The sequence below is a fragment of the Apostichopus japonicus genome, chromosome 16, assembly GCF_037975245.1.
Source record: "Apostichopus japonicus isolate 1M-3 chromosome 16, ASM3797524v1, whole genome shotgun sequence".
NCBI classification, from domain to species: domain Eukaryota; kingdom Metazoa; phylum Echinodermata; class Holothuroidea; order Aspidochirotida; family Stichopodidae; genus Apostichopus; species Apostichopus japonicus.
This window is the reverse complement of record NC_092576.1, coordinates 9510697-9527610: the sequence shown is the minus strand read 5'-3', so window position 1 is coordinate 9527610 and position 16914 is coordinate 9510697. Positions and strand designations below refer to the sequence as shown.

The 16914-nt window shown below is 37.2% G+C and overlaps 1 protein-coding gene across 6 annotated transcripts in view; it reads left to right on the top strand.

The window, feature by feature from the left end:
- The window catches only part of LOC139981980 (rho GTPase-activating protein 35-like), a 74405-nt gene that overhangs the window by 2928 nt on the left and 54563 nt on the right, over positions 1-16914 (top strand). The window contains exon 1 of one of the 6 annotated variants that reach the window (XM_071994443.1): positions 10789-10895. The exons of 4 other annotated variants lie outside the window; for them this stretch is intronic. The gene's annotated coding sequence lies outside the window, so the exon portion shown is untranslated. Of the gene's footprint in view, positions 1-10788; positions 10896-12242; positions 12401-16914 lie in introns of those variants that run through there. One more of the 6 variants, XM_071994440.1, reaches the window with a different exon arrangement.

Genomic DNA, 16914 nt, shown 5'->3' with positions numbered 1-16914 from the left:
GTGTAGCAGACATTTAAATTGTAACTGCAGTACAAGCATGCAACTAGTTTGTCTTATTAATTTAGGTAAACCGACTTTCCCTAATGTGTTCATTAGTTGACATTGGATAAGTTTAAGGGAAGAGTGGCTTGGTTGGTAGGAAACAAGTTGTGTTGTTCTTGTTACATGGTTACTGTGTTGAGGGGAAGGGTGGAGGGGGTGGGGTGGGGGGGGGGACAGCATGGACATACATATTTCAGGGCATTGTAAGAACAGTGTTTCAGTTAAGAGAATCAAATTCAACCTCTGTTCTTACATTCTAATCATACTTGTGATGAAGAAAGTTTTAAAATAGACACCCCTCTCCAACCCCTGTGCCTCCCCCCTCTGCCCCCTCCCCTCTTAATAGAAATAGAGTAGAGAAATTTAACAAGAGTTATTAGATATTACATTTCCTGTTTAGGCAATTAAACTGTTGTGAGTTCTCGCCCATCGGTGTAATTTCATATTATCACTATGTATACAATAGTGTCAGGTTCAAGTTCATGTTTCCGCTTCAGTAAGAAAAGAGAGCAAATAAGTATAAACAAATGGTGTATGTTACCAAACAACCACTGTAGTGAAAACAGGTTGTTGAAGTAAAGTAATATTTAAAATTTCAAATATTAATTATAATGGTGAAATTTGCAACTTGATCTGAAATACTTTAGCATCAGTCGGTAATTCAATCTGTATCGGTATCTTTGTCAATATTCGTTCATATTGGGCAAGTATACATGTTTGGGATTAATTTCCATACTGTATGTCTGTATGAGTCTTAAGGAGCAAACACCCATTATACCAGATATTATATGCTCATCAGCCCCTAATCTCACTTCTGGAACCTGGCCTGCTCTCTTCTCCTTCCAAATTTATCTACTTATGGTCTAGAGTTACATTTAGAATTCAACATTCTGTATACATGTGTTCTCACCCATTCTTTCATCCAATTTTTTTGCTTGGCAAAGTATATACTTTAACTTGAATCTGGTTAGTGCAGTGGCTCACTGTACATGACTGATGTTAATGAATATATTCATGTTGTAAAATTTTCACCCAGGGGTATTGTAAGTCTGTTAAAGTTTAATTTGTACCCAGCTCTCGAATTAATGCAAAATTTTGCCGTTGTAAACTAGATGAAGGTACTGTGTATGTACAGCAAGCTTTATACATGTGTTAACATGCTGTGAACCAGACCTGTGTTAGATACAGTTAAAACTAAGTACTCGACAGTTCCAAAATATCAGTGATGTTTTCAGCCAAGAACACACAACAACCAAATGTCTGTGCAGTGTTTAAACACCTTCAGAGGCTATCCAATCAACACTGGGATTACAATTCACTTTGAAGAAGAAGGAGAAGAAGAATAAAAATCAAATACAAGGCCAATTGAGGTGAACTGGTAACAATCCTAATAAACAATAAACAGCAAGTTCAAATGAAAAGGGAAATCAAGGGAAAGAATTTGAAGGGATCTAGTATTGAGTCAAGTCTCACAGAGTGTGAAATTGACCTTTCACTTGTAACATGTGTTTTGTGTTAAGAGACCAGATGAAGAACAGACCAAGCTCAGAAAAGAGGTATTTTTGTCGCTTTTTTGTTATCCTCAAGTACTGCATGCCAGTATAATCAGTAAGTTCTGTCTGGTTTAGTTTAAACCCTACAGTGCATAAATAGTAAATATGTTGATTCTTCAAACCAAAATGTACTGCACAATAATGTACATATTTCATTGCAGTTGTACAGTGAATATTGAACCCTGGACAATGGCCATTACTGTGTGTTGCATTGCAATGTGTGGAAGTTAATGGACTCATGATCTAATGTTCAGTGCATCAGAATACCCCTATAACTACTGTGAGAGAATAGCCATGTGCCATTTTGAATTGTGTGTACAGTCCTTTGGATATTTTGTGTAGTAGAAATTTGGGTATTTTGTGTAGTAATTTGGGTATTTTGTGTAGTAGTAATTTGAGTATTTTGTGCAGCAAAATCGGGAATATTGTATAGCAAGTTGGGTACAGTATATATATTTTGTGTACATAGTAAGTGGGATATTTTATGTAGCAATTTGGATATTTTGTATAGTATTTTGCTTTTTGCATATTTTGTATACCAATTTGGGTACAGTATATATCTTGTGTACATAGTAAGTTGGATATTTTATATAGCAATTTTGATATTTTGTGTAGCAATTAGGGTATTTTGTATAGTAATTTGTGTATATCTTGTGTACATAGTAAGTTTTTTGTAAGTTCAAGTATGTTTCATTAGGTAATTTGAATTTTTTGTGTGGCAATTTGGGTATTTTGTGTGGCATTTTGACAAACATGCCTTATCAGATAAATAAATTACAGTACAGCCTTGCTACAGCAAATGAATTAAGAATCCAACAACAGCGCTCGAGATTCCAGTAAGAAATGGAGATGGTTTCAATTGGCTGAAAATTGAAAAGCACACCGGCAGTTTGAATGTACTCAGTTGTAAAATATTGTCCCCCACCAACCCTTCTCAGAAGCCACATATTGTCCCCCACCCATCCTTCCTAGAGGCCACATATTGTCCCCCACCCACCCTTCCTAGAGGCCAAATATTTTCCCCCTCCCACCCTTCCTAGAGGCCACACATTGTCTCCCACCCACTCTTGCTAGAGGCCACATATTGGATCCTTTGCCTCCTAATGTCCCTGGTGTAAGTTTTACTTCATAAACGTGTTTAAGTCATATTTAAATACTTTACACACACATGTGAGCTGTATGTCCAGTAAATAAAAACATACAAAACAAAACTTCATTAAGTATTGTAAAATGCTAGTGTATCTATTAAATCTGCCCTTAATATTTAACATCAGAGCTTTTGCCACATGAACCCTACAGTAAGTCCTGTTTTCAGAGAAATGTATTCCGTTGAAACATTTCGCCCTGCAGTGCCCTTCTCTTCCATGAAACATGACAGTACCAGAGAACTGCTATACTTGCACTACAATACAATATATGGTATAAATGTAGTACTGTACATGTACTGTATGTATTCAAAGCGTATGTTTGTTTACAACTCTCTTTGTACTGTGAACTTTGGGCATATAAATTACTTTCAGTTTTATCAGATTGTTGTTTTAAGATGATTTCTTTACTGATTATGTACATACAGTAGGAACTATTAGATACAGGTTGAATGTTTGCCACTTTAAAATCTACCAAAATGAAGCTTGAAAGTAAAAACAAGAGAGAAATAGGGAAAGTTAAGAAAATGAAAGTAACTAGAATGGAAAATGAAACCAAAATTGCACCTGACATCTTTTTCAGAGAAAAAGGGAATTCAAATGACTTTCTTATTATTTCAAGGAACGTGCCTTGTGAATTTAAGTAATATTAATTAACCAGTGATCATGATTGAAGCGTGAGAGAAATGTAGTCATACGTGAATAATGTGTGCTCAGAACTGGAAAACCACAAAATTAGCCATGAGTGTGACTGTTGAGAATGTACAGTACTGTAGGAGTACAGTACAGTAATTAAGATCAATAATGGATTCTCCTCTTAGTTGTCATTAGAAAATGAGGAAATTACCACTGAAATAGATTGTTGACAATACAAAGATCATGGAAGTTGGGTTTTGTATATGATTGTTGTTTATGTAAATGAGTGAAAAACAATTAAAGACCTCAAGAGTGATGTACACAATATGAGAACAATACATTTACAGTAATCTCCTGTGAGCACTGGATACATACAGTACAGTATTTAATATTTATAGACTGTGAACAGCTACAGTAGTACAGTATAGCATTAAAGTACGATGCATATCAATAGGCTACTGTATAGTAAAGTACAACTCTACAGTACAATAATCAGTTTAAATAATGCACTGTACAGTACAGTGCAACTCTACAGTACAGTAGTACAGTTTAATACTGTACTGTACAGCACTCTATATTACATAACAGTACTGTATAATACTGTACAGTATAGAACAGTACAGTGGTAGTGCAGTACAATATAGTGCATTGCAGTGGTAGTACATTACATCACAGTGCATTACAGTACAGTGCATTACAGTATAGTGCATTGCAGTGGTAGTACATTACAGTGCAGTGATAGTACATTACAGTACAATACAGTACAGTACAGTGATAGTACATTACAGTACAATACAGTGCATTACAGTACACAGGATTGTTACGAATTGACGCAAAATTTTTCGGGGGCTTGCGTCCCTGGGACGCAAACTTTTTTTCACTAATAACATTACTGGTACAGTACAGTGATAGTACATTACAGTACAGTGCATTACAGTACAGTATAGTGAATTGCAATGGCAGTACAGTACAGTGCAGTGATACTGTAGTACATTACAGTACAATACAGTGCATTGCAGTACAGTACAGTATAGTGCATTGCAATGGCAGTACAGTACAGTGCAGTGATAGTACATTACAGTACAGTACAATACAGTGCATTGCAGTACAGTACAGTGCATTACAGTATAGTGCATTGCAATGGCAGTACAGTACAGTACAGTGCAGTGATAGTACATTACAGTACAATACAGTGCATTGCAGTACAGTACAGTGCATTACAGTATAGTGCATTGCAATGGCAGTACAGTACAGTACAGTGCAGTGATAGTACATTACAGTACAATACAGTGCATTGCAGTACAGTACAGTGCATTACAGTATAGTGCATTGCAATGGCAGTACAGTACAGTGCAGTGATAGTACATTACAGTACAATACAGTGCATTGCAGTACAGTACAGTGCATTACAGTATAGTGCATCGCAATGGCAGTACAGTACAGTGCAGTGATAGTACATTACAGTACAATACAGTACAGTGCATTACACTATAGTGCATTGCAATGGCAGTACAGTACAGTGCAGTGATAGTACATTACAGTACATTAGAGTAAATTACAGTACAGTACAGTGCATTACAGTACAGTACAACACTTGGTAGTAAAGTACAGTATAGTACAGTGGTAGCATCCAATACAATACAGTTCAATGCACTGCAGTAGTGGTACAGTAGGACAGTACAGTATAGCACAGTATTGTTTTAAGTGTAGAAAGTAAAAGTAGATGGAAGTATTTCGCTGAATTATACTTCCATGGTAGGCGTTTGGTATGATGACCCGACCTGTATCATTTCCTATTACTATTGGCTATTAATCTGAATATTACCACACAAGTCGAACGCACGATATATACCTAAAATACCGTGACGTTGTCTTCCCCACGATTCCTTTTTGCGGTTAGATGACCGCTGACCACCCTGGCAAGTGTAAGGACGTCTACTTGATTTGGCGAGGCTTACATGTATGACAAGATATCTGTACGTGCTTGGTATACTTATTGTGTTTCTATTGTAATGTTGAAAGGAATCTATATGACACCGGACCATAACATTGGCACAGCCACAATGGTATGTAATCTGATGTACATTTTTTGGGGTACATGTAAACTAGTTTAATTGCAAGGTTTGCAAACTTCAGAGTGCTCTTGAAAAGTTGATGGTTTGCAAAGTTTTCTCTTAGTTGGGCCTGACTTCTTTCACTTTACTGTATAATTCAGTCACTCAGGATATGTATGTTGTTACAAATTTAGTGAATTTTCTCAATGTGTGAAAATTGTGTTTGGAGGTTTGAACATACATTAAACAGTATGTTATTGGGTGGGGGGAGGGAGATATATGGGGGGGGGGTGTTACTAATGATCTTAAAGATTTATCTGACTGTAAGCTGGTGAATGTTGGCGGGTATTCCAGCATATTTTCTCTGTGGCGATGCGTGTGTTGAAATAAAGTTAAAAAGGTGTCTTCACTCTTCAGTAAAATGCTTCATACATGTAATAATAATAATAATAATAATTAATGAGATTTATATAGTGCCAAATCAGTAGACAAAAGTCACTGACTGCTCAAGGCTCTTTACAAAGAAAGCAAATTAATTTACAAAAGAACATGTATATATATACTGTATATATTGATAAGGCCCAATCCTCCCGCTTATAGATAATAAGTCTGGTAAGTAAGTCTGGAATCAAGGCATTTCATTTCACTGTATGCAGTAGTACAGTATATATAGCTATATATTGTACAGTGTATACATGTGTGTGTATCACACACACGTGTGCTGTTTGTGTTAAGACAGTACATTACAGTACAGTTTAAGTGTTATATGCGGCCTATGGTACTGTATGTGAAATACTATGTGTACATAAGATTCGATTCTAAGTCCTGTATAATATCTGTGACATAACATATATATTTAGTGTTAATATTTGAAGATGCTTTTGTACGGGTATATATGATAATGATTATGATTACATTGTACACATACACGTGTGGGTAGAGTTTGAGGTTTCAGCCCACTTATTGTTAGCTTAAATTAAACAAGAAATGAGCCGAAAAGCATACATGATATTCCAAACAATGGAGCCTGATCTGGAGCAAGAATGCATGCAATGGATGCTTTAGTATAGCTGTAATATTTACTGTAGTATGTTGTGTGTTTACACGTTCTCTAATCTTATTCACCTTAAATATATAAATTGTACTGGAAGTTCTGCGTATGGACACAATGGTAATTTACTGTCAACACGTGCTTTGCTACATAATCTATATATTATTACAGAAATGTTCACGATGGAAGTTTCTGTGTGCCCACTGCTATAAGGTCGTCTTAACTGCTTAAATTTAAGTTGTTAAAATTTTGTCTAGTGTGGCATTTTAGTGAGTTAAAACATTGATCGAAAAAAATTGATCTGGATTTTCATGCTTTCCTGCCTATGGACTATTTTCCCCACAATTTACTGGAATTTTGCACAAATTTGCAGATTTCATAGATTTACAGAATTGCACAGTTGAACGCCATTGTCGACTTACTTTACTGTTTAATTTTTTTTTTTGCGTACCTAAGCAGTTTTGAAAAGCTGTGAATTTTGTCTCAATTATAAAAGATACTCAGATTGTATGGTTTTAGTCCTGATACAAAAACAATTGTGCTGTACAGTGCATTTTTAAACTTGATCTCTGAAAGATTCTGAATTTTGTCACTTATAATAATAGATACCACTGTATGGTTTCAGGGTACAAAGAGTGCTGTACAGTGCCTTTTTACACAGTTTGCATTCAGTGACAAGTTAATCGCCCAATTTGCATACATATAGCGTTCTGCCAAGCAATATAGTGGATGTCCGTTATTCCATGTAGGCATGGGTGAAGTCAGGAATGGTTTGCTTGCCTACAGTATGTTTCAGTTACCTGGATCCTCACAATTTTGTATCTAGTCGTGAAATCTGTTCAAACCATGGATCATGAAATCCAATCTTCTCTTAATCTGTGGTCTCACAAAATCCACAGAGCAATGTACATACATTGACATTACCTATGTCGTGAGACAGTGGCGGAGCTAGGGGTATTGGTCGAGGGGCGGGCGAGAATGGTCTGTAGGGGCGCTTTTGACACTAAGCGGAGCGCCACCACAGGTTGGCGCGGAGCGTACAGAAATTTTTTGAGTAAAGATACTCCCTACTGTAGATCGCCGGAAATGACCATTGCCGGGCCTTGGTAATTTGCAGATAAATGATGAATATATAGCTGATAAATTAAAGACTGCCGTTTGAGCATTTTGTCAGAAAATTACACCAACAAAATGTGACAAATGTCAAATAGTAGATGAGAGCGCAATAAAAAAAGTCTAAAGTCAAAAGTGATAAAAAGCTGAAAAGGGCGCCAGCAGTCCATTTGAGTCCGTCAGGGGGGGGGGAGGCATCCGCCCCCCTGACTGTATGGACGCTCGGCCACTGTCTTAAGAGTCTGAAATTTTTATAAATTTGTCACTCTATAATTATCATTGCAAAGTTGATTGTTGTGTACATGAACATCCTACATATAGACTGTGTACAACAAGCTAGTTACCCTGCTGCCGTCCCTGTAGTGCTGTAAATACTGCATAGTTGACTTCTGCATTCTGTTATGATAGGGTGTGGTGGTATAGTACTTACTCTGATTATTGTAAATTTGACAGACAGGGATCCACGCTAAACTATGCCCCCATTGTTTAGACTCAGTCTGTCTATGTGTGTGTGTGTGTGATTCATGGCAATGAGGTTAAACAAATTGTATAAGAATAACTGAACTTGGGAAAGAATAGTCAATGCTTTCATAATATACTGTACCCTTATTTTAGATGGCCTTGGGGTTATACTAGCTGTTTTTGGAAGGTTTTACTGTAAATAGAAGTTTTCTGTGATCTGTCATCTAGACTTGTAAGATATTGAAGATGATAAGATTAGAAATACAGTATATATATATATTTTTATTTGGTAACCATGGTTACAAGCCAACTTAGCTTCCAATGAGTTAGAAAATTTCCAACAAGTACTAGTGTACAGGCAGCATATGGATTTGAACTTGAAACCAAGAGATTACTTCAACAATGTTATATAATTCATGTTCAAGTGTTACTCATAAAACAGCAAGGCAGGCGATGTTGGTAATATTATGTTGGTGAATAGAGAGGTGGACACCTCACAAAATTTTTCACAGGTGAAATGCTGATAAAGTATATACAGTACTGTAGCTATGGGATAGGGGGGGGGGCGAGGGTTGACATTAGACCCATCCCCAAGGTTGTGGTATCTCACTTTTCAAACCTAAGAGATACATATGGTTTATCCCATTTTGATATATGGCTCTACTGTACTGTACATGTCATTCCTGTGCACCATCCTCAAGTATATGAAGAAACAATTAATGCAAATTGCTTTCTATAGACTCAATATTGATCGATCAATCTGTAAACAATCAAGGGTAATAATTGTTTTAGACTGCCATGACTTAAACACTAATTGACACTGAAGAATTTAATTGAACTCAATGAAAATTTACAAGCCTATACATATCCTAGCTATGTAGTAAATATACTATTAAATATCTTATGAAATACTACAACTAAACTAACATCACTATACATACTGTACATTAATACAGTACTTAATTACCTCAAATAATTTACAGATTTGATTCTAATTAGATCCTTTTCAAACGAGTCATTGTTTCCCTTAAATTAACTACAGGTTAATGTAACTAGATTGCCCTAAGGCCATGGGAGGTTGATCAATAGTTTCCTCTTCTCCGTCATTGGGTAATTAATTGGAGGTTTCTTGATTGAGGCTTATTTAGCGGAAAGAACTATGGCACGGTGCGATACTGTAGGAGAGCTTGTAGACTTGTAGGCTACATTAATGTACAGTATATAGTCTGTGAGTACCATGTTCAGCATGATAGTCTGCAAATTGGCAAAATTAAATCAAATTTTGCTTTAACATTGGTATGAGCACATGTAGACAGTGCAATTTAATTAAATGAATTAAAAATGGTATTAAATGTGACAGTAATTAGTGTAATTTCTATGTTACTACTGTATATTGCATGAGTATGAACTTGTACAACTCCACATGCAGTGTGTGACAGAATATGTTCAGCGTAAAGGGTGACCACAGTAGGTATTTTGGGGGGATATATTCGTAATACTGTACTTTAATAGTCATTAAACTTTAACTCACGTATTACAATTCAGACAGTTTCTGGACTATTCTCAGCAGCTCTTCCAAAGTCCAAAAAATGAAACGGGTGTCTGGCACGAAATATATACATTCATACAAACCATGAAAACTGATAACGAAGGTCGTAACTTTCTGGTCAAGTACAGTAGGAGGCCCTCTTACTATTTACACATTCTCTTACACAGGCTCTTTAGTGGATTTAAGCTGTTTGCTTACAGTTTTGTTTTAGTTTGACTTTCTGGTAACGACTAGATCAGTGGCGAGTGTGAGTTCCAAGGAAAAGCGAGTATTTCCAGTAGGATATGTGTACAAAGACAAGAGGATGCTAATTAAAACTCTTTTACCTAGCCAAGCCCCTTGCTCCGAAATCCTTAAGACATAATAAAAATAACTACGTGTTACTATTTGAAATAAAGAAAAGACGTTATTTTTGGTGTCTGTGTTCTTAGTTTGTAAAACAAACTGATCAGTTTTCGTACTTGCCTAGACCTAGACCTTGCCTAGACCTAACAAATCAACTTTTCACGTAGTAATTTGGACCTACAGGCTACACAAAATATCAAACGTTACTTGGGCTTAGCATGTTGCGGGACCTCAAAGTTATTCTGAAATTTTCCTTATTTATTTTTCCTTCATACGATGACTGCGAAATTTCTCCATATATACAAAAGCTTACCACATGTATTTCAGAACATTTTTAGATAATAATTATAATGATGTCATAAATTTTGAGCCAAAGACGTAGGGAGTATATCCAACTGAAACCCATTGTCGCCTGGGACTGTATATTATTATAGCCTAGGGTACGGTACTGCACTGGTACACACAGTGCAGGACAGTATGCATAATGGAATGGATTCGTTTATTATGGTGGAGGGTTCCATGATGTCATTTATATTTATCTTTGGCTACTTGTTTAATTTTTAAGAACTTCTAGTACGAAAGATGGATATACTGTATTGTACTTATTGAAAGTATATTTTCTGGAGAAAACACCAGCCGATTAACGATATAAATAATTTTGTACTATTCTCATACATGTTTATAAACCTGTATTTACATAGCCCCTATGTTACATTCTTTTTGTCTGAACTTCCAAACACGTGGTGACTTGTTGATAGTTGAAAACTTTTCAGTGTGAACTTTTGAACTTTTTGAAGGGTTGCCCGATTCCAACATCATGGAATAGTTGGGAATCCCCAATTCTGTTTGTGTACGGATTACAGGTTTCATCAAACTGCGAACATGTTAGTCTAATATCGTATGTGGAGAGTTAATGAAGGATGGTGTGGGGTTCTTTCTTCCAAGGTTTGTGCTTTTCTTTTTTGAAACTGTAAATTTAAGGCCCTAATATGGCGTGTTATTTGGATATCTGTCTATTTTGATAACCGGGAGTGTAAGAGTACTGTAGTTGGCCTAGGCTATGCCATTGAATGTATGACATTGACAGTCTCGAAACTAAGTGCTTTGAGCCATAGGTGAAATGTTGAGGAAAGTCCTGGTAGTACTGTAGTTACGATACCGGATTTCATGTTGCAACACTACCGGTTGTGTGAAATTTTCACTACCTCACAACGCTATCTAAAACAAATTAAACTTTAAGTTGACTTTTGTGTTCAAGACCAGCTACAACTTAGTTACAAACACGTAGATCTCAGTGGCTGGTGTGGGCTAGACCATTTATTTGCAGGTGCAAAATGAAAAATAAAGTGTTCTAAACAAGTTACACTGTACAGGTAAGTTGACTTTTCTGTTCATGACCAGCTGCAAATTAGGTTAAATAATAATAATATTTGCTTTTTATGTAGCCCTTTATACCAGCGATAGGTCTCAAAGCGCTTTACTGACGTTATATTACCCCTGGTCAATGATAACCTGTCCCAGAGACAATCCCTCCAGTCGACAGCAGTTATATACTGCGCCCAATGACAAGTTACCTCACAGGAACCCATTTAACCCCTGGGTGGAGAGAGGCAAGTGAGATAAAGCATCTTGCCCTGGAAGGACACAACATAATGGAAATAGGCAGGAATCGAACCAGCAATCCTTGGATCACAAGTCCGAGTGTCCGACGTCTACAGCCAATTGGCCACCACGCTCTCTATAGGTTTACAAGCCATTTTCCAAACACATATCTCAGTGGCTGGTGAGGACTAGACCATTCATTTGCAGACCGTACAAAATGAAACAACAAGTGTTCTTAAACAAGTCACACTGTCACTTGACTTTTCTTTCCGTGACCTACAAAGGGTTAAAGCCTTCGCGCGAAGAGCCACATCTTTTAGTGCCACTGTGTGTATGTTTACAAACAAAATGGATCTATATATCTTTACGCAGAGATGTAAACAGACCCTCTCAAATACGCAGCTCTTAATCAAGTAAGTATATATCCCCTGTTGCTTCCAAAGGAAATTACCAACTTGTTAGTCTTCTCTGCAGGTTCCTATCAATAACATCAAGTTTGGTAAACTGGGTGAACAGAAACTATCATGGGTAATACAGTATACAGTATCTCATATCGACCATTCCGTCCATTTCAGGATGTGACAAAATTTCTATTTCGTCTGGTGGTGGTATTACCGTTAGCCGTAGTTAACTGATTTAACTTCCTCCTGTAAGAGTCATTGAACGGGGAACACTCTGGTCTGCAGTTAGAATTGCGCACTGTAACTAGTTTCGTTCAGTAAGTCGAGATAAACACAAGTTCTATATGTACAGTTGTACATTGTGAGTCTAGATTAAGCACAACAGTGTGCGTACTGTGAGTTTAATGGTTACATTCTGTTTCATTCATGTCTGGATGCATATTGCAGGTATGTTACATAAATTTATCCCAAGTCTTTTACCAAGGTAAAAATATGTTACTTTTAAGTATTTCATGTTCATTTGCAGTATTTAAAATTAACTTTGTTAAAACAGGTGTTTGTGTTTGATTTTGGTAACTTGACTAAACTTTACACTGAAATTTATCCAGTTACAACAGTTAAGTTCAATTATTTGAACTATTCAACATTTTATTTAGTAAATGTGAAAACAAGATTGAGAAGTTCTTACTGAATTGCCCTTTCTGCATGTAATTGCAAGAATTTGAGAAAGTCTCTGTGCAATGACTTTCTCTGTTATAGTGAACTGGAACATGAGTACATGACAAATGAACTTGAAAGGCATTTTATGTTTTAAAGAAAGGTCTAGGATGGTTATCTTAATAAGAATCCAAAAATCTTATTTTAACTGACGATTGTTTCCTTGGTAACAACATGAGGTTCATCTGAAAATCCTCTAAATTCATTCTTACAAATACATATATGTAAAGCTTAAGATGTAATTTATTTACTTCGTTCCCCGCTTACCTGTCTCCCCACAACCTTGGCACCGCATTCTACCGTGTCTAGTATGCCCTGGTAATCTTTTAACACTGTGCACCCTCAGTGACCGGTCAGTCCAGTCGGTAACCTCCTCATTCTACCATCCAAAGTGTCTCACATGTTTTTCGTATTGGGAAAAATTTTCTTCGAAGGAGGTCACTGACCGGATATGATCGGTCACTGAGGGTGCACAGTGTTAAAAGATTACCAGGGCATACTAGACACGGTAGAACGCGGTGCCAAGGTTGTGGGGAGACAGGTAAGCGGGTCACTCATAAATATATAAACCAGTAAGTTTTATAATATATAGGGCAATTTTCTATTTATGGATTTTTGGTTACTTGCTATAGGCAGGCAGGTAACTTACTGTATGCAGTCAAGTTGGCGTGTGTGTGTGGGCACGTATGTATGTGTGTGTGCTTGTAAACAGGATATCTCAATATGGGTAACCTTTGCAGTTCTAATATATATGGTATATGGCTTCCCCCATAATGAGTAAAAGAACCATATTGTTTTGGGTGGAGGTCAAAGGTCATTTAAGGTCAGCAGTTGCCAAAATGTGAAAATGATAAGAGCAAACATGAAACTCTCAAAAATGCTGTATATATCTCAAGAAGCTGAAAAACTACAGACCTCTTACTGTATATGCATGGTAGGATAACATGTACAGTAGTGTAAGATTTTACACTATTTGTTTAATTCTGACAAATTTGACATAACTGGTATGATCTCTAGGGAGTAAAGTAAACTGGTTCTTTGAGAGCAATTAGGTCAATGATAATGATCTTGTTGGTAGTTTTGTGTCTATAATCCTTCATCAAAAAATGATTTAGAAGAATTTTTGAGGAGTTAGTTCCCAAGTAGCAGTTCCCTGACATAACATTCTGCAAGATAATATATTTAAAATGTATACCAGACTAAGTAAACGATTCGGAAGTTTGTTCTGCATATTGTCCATGCAAGTAACCAAGGGTCTTCATGTCTTACTGTACATTTTGTTCTTCTGTCCGTCCGTCCTGAACAGCAAATTTGGTCCCCCTAAATGTAGGAAAATAGCAATAGAAAATAGAGGGAGGGGGAGGGGAGGATGGCAAATGCCCCATCGCTTTCCTCAGTCACACACAAAGAACTCACTGGTACTGTAAATAAGTTGGCACAGTTTTAATTACTGGTAGACACACTATACAGTAATTATCTAATTTGTAGCCTAAATATGCCTCAGAATTTGCCATCAATTTCCCCGTCAAAATTTGATTTATTTCTTCTGGGGAGGATTGAAATCAGGCCCTTCTACATTCAAGTTATCTTCAACAAAATGTCAGGGCCATACTCCTCCCCTGTGAATGTCCTACAGTAAGTAGTCCATCCAGGCTGCTGATGTCACTGCAAGTTCCAATCCCCGATATTAGTCAATAATGTCCTTCCCAATCCGTAGAAATTTTTGGCAATATGAAGTGTTCAACTCTTTTTAATGCACATCATCTTAAAAAATACCATCATAACCCAAGGAAGGAATAATTCACTTTTCCCTTGAAAATATTTATCTTTAATCTTAATCTTTATCTCCGGAAATGTTCCTAACATCTGCCCTGCTTTTGTGCGCTCAGCATCGTTCTACCGTAGTGGTTTTCCTAAGTACTTCAGATCGTAAAAAAAATCTGAACCGCTTTGAACCGGAAAGGAAGTAATTTCTCTATGATCAGGAAATGCCATCAGAGAGACAATTCAATTAAAAATAGACCCAAGACTTGTTTGGAGGTCTTTCGTCTGGGAAGGTTACTTCCACACAATATCCCAGATTAAAGGTAATGCCCTTAAATGGTGCCGCAAAATGTGGCACCGGGGGTAGGGGGGGAGGGGGATGGGTTGGTGGGTGGCAAAACAAGAAAGAATACAGTGTACAACTGGTGGTGTAAGTTTTGTTTTTTATCTTCCTGGAGTATGTAGCCACAATTCATGATATGTCATATGAAATACACCTCTAAAGTTTAATACAGGTGTCTTCCAGAGATTTAACTTTCAAAAGCATCAAATTACAGCCAAATACTGTCATCTTAGGAGAAGAAAAGCTTCCTCCTTGATGATCGAATGACGGTTTTACGGTTTGAGTTACAGTGCAGTAGGTGAATAGTTTGGTATTCTTTTCTAGCTTTCTTTTGGCCATACCGATACACTTTAACACCTACCTTCACACAAGTAACTGTAATTCACTCACATGTATGCTAGCATTTGTGGTCCTACTGTATGGCCAAAGCTCACTGTGTCAAAAAGTTGCGGACGCTGAGGGTGCTGCAGCATCCTGCAGCCAGGCTGCGTAGTATAATCTTTTGTGCTCTGCAGTTTAACACATTGGGCACATCGTTGGTCTAGCTGTGGAGATGATCTTTATTGTTTGACATTGGTTCAGCCTTGCTGCAGAGGATCTTGCAGCTGCTACAGCTTTTCCTTTTGACACAGTGCCTTAGAAGTGAGTGTACTACAGTATGCATTTAAAACAATCCATCCTATCATTGCCAATTGTACATATACCCCCTCTCCCAATGTCCACCCCCCATCTCCCGGGCTAATTCATAATGTGCTAACTGTTCAAAGTAAAGCAACTGATTATGTTTCAGGATAATAATATAATCTGATCTATGATGTGAACAAATTCTTGCCCCTCCCCACCCTCCCCCACCACATCCAGTCAGATGTATCTGCCTGTGTCGACGTCGTGAAGTTGTACGGCGTAATTTATCGCACCCCGCCAATCTGTGCATTAGCCCTGCAGTAGATACTTAGGGCTCTCCGTAATAATATCTCGTCGTAATGCTAACAGCTTGTATCCAGCGACTGGAAACTAAGGAAGATTTACCTCACGTTAAAGGACAACAATCCTTCCGTTATTGTCCCTAATGGAAATTGATGTCGTACCGTAAGACCGTAGTAAATTAACGCTCGTCTTTAACCTGTTTTCATTCTCTGATAAATTCTGATGGAAGTCTGGTTTGTGAGATATGGTCTGTGGGCATGCCATCTCTTTCAGAGAATTTAATTAGATGGCGCAACATACTGTACATTCCCACAACCCTTATTGTAGCTACTGTACTGCATGTGCGTGTGTGTTTATAGTCTCTGTAGATCTACTGTGTATGTAATTTATGACATCAGTTAGATTGGCCCTTTTTTTATAAATTTTATTTTTGCAATAGTTTTTACTTTTTGCCCATTTCTTTGATCAGTTTTCTTCCTCCCAGAAGTCACATACTTCAAGTTTCCACACTCCCTGTAGAGTAAAAACGAATTTGCAAAAGACACAAAGTAACCATATATCACTGAAGGGGGCTTCTCAGTTTGCTATTAATGGAAATTAGGACAGCTTGCAAATGACAGTTCACAAAATTGCACCCCCCACCTCAAAAACAAATGGTGGATACATTTTGCACGTAAGATAATGTACGCAGTTTTAAGGGGAAACATGCCTGTCTACTGTCTCACGATGTTCAGTGGGGAGTCTTTAGAACTAAAAAAGAATTTGAAAGCAATGTTTCAGTGCATTTTGTTGGCTGGTTTTGTTTTACATGTTTTTTTCCTAAATGTAAAAATATGAGGTTTCTTAATTCACTTCCTTCTTACAGTACCTGTTGGTCTTTACTCAATATCATGCAGTTTCAGTTTCAGTTTAAGCAAATTGCACTACCCCCCATCCAGTGGCATCAACAACCTGGGGGGGCACGTGCCCTCCCTACACAAACTTGTGCCCCCCTACATGCCCCCTCAGATGTGTATTGTAGTGTTAAAAAAAATAAAATCAAACAAAAACTTTATCTGCCTGAATTAAAAACATAAATATCTGACAGACTAAGCCCAAATATTCTTGTAAATAAAGCTACTTCAAGTTGCTAAATATAGTACCAGATTGCATCTAAGGACCCTTCCAATAGAGCCGACATTAAACAAATTATGAAACTTGACTCGGTTCC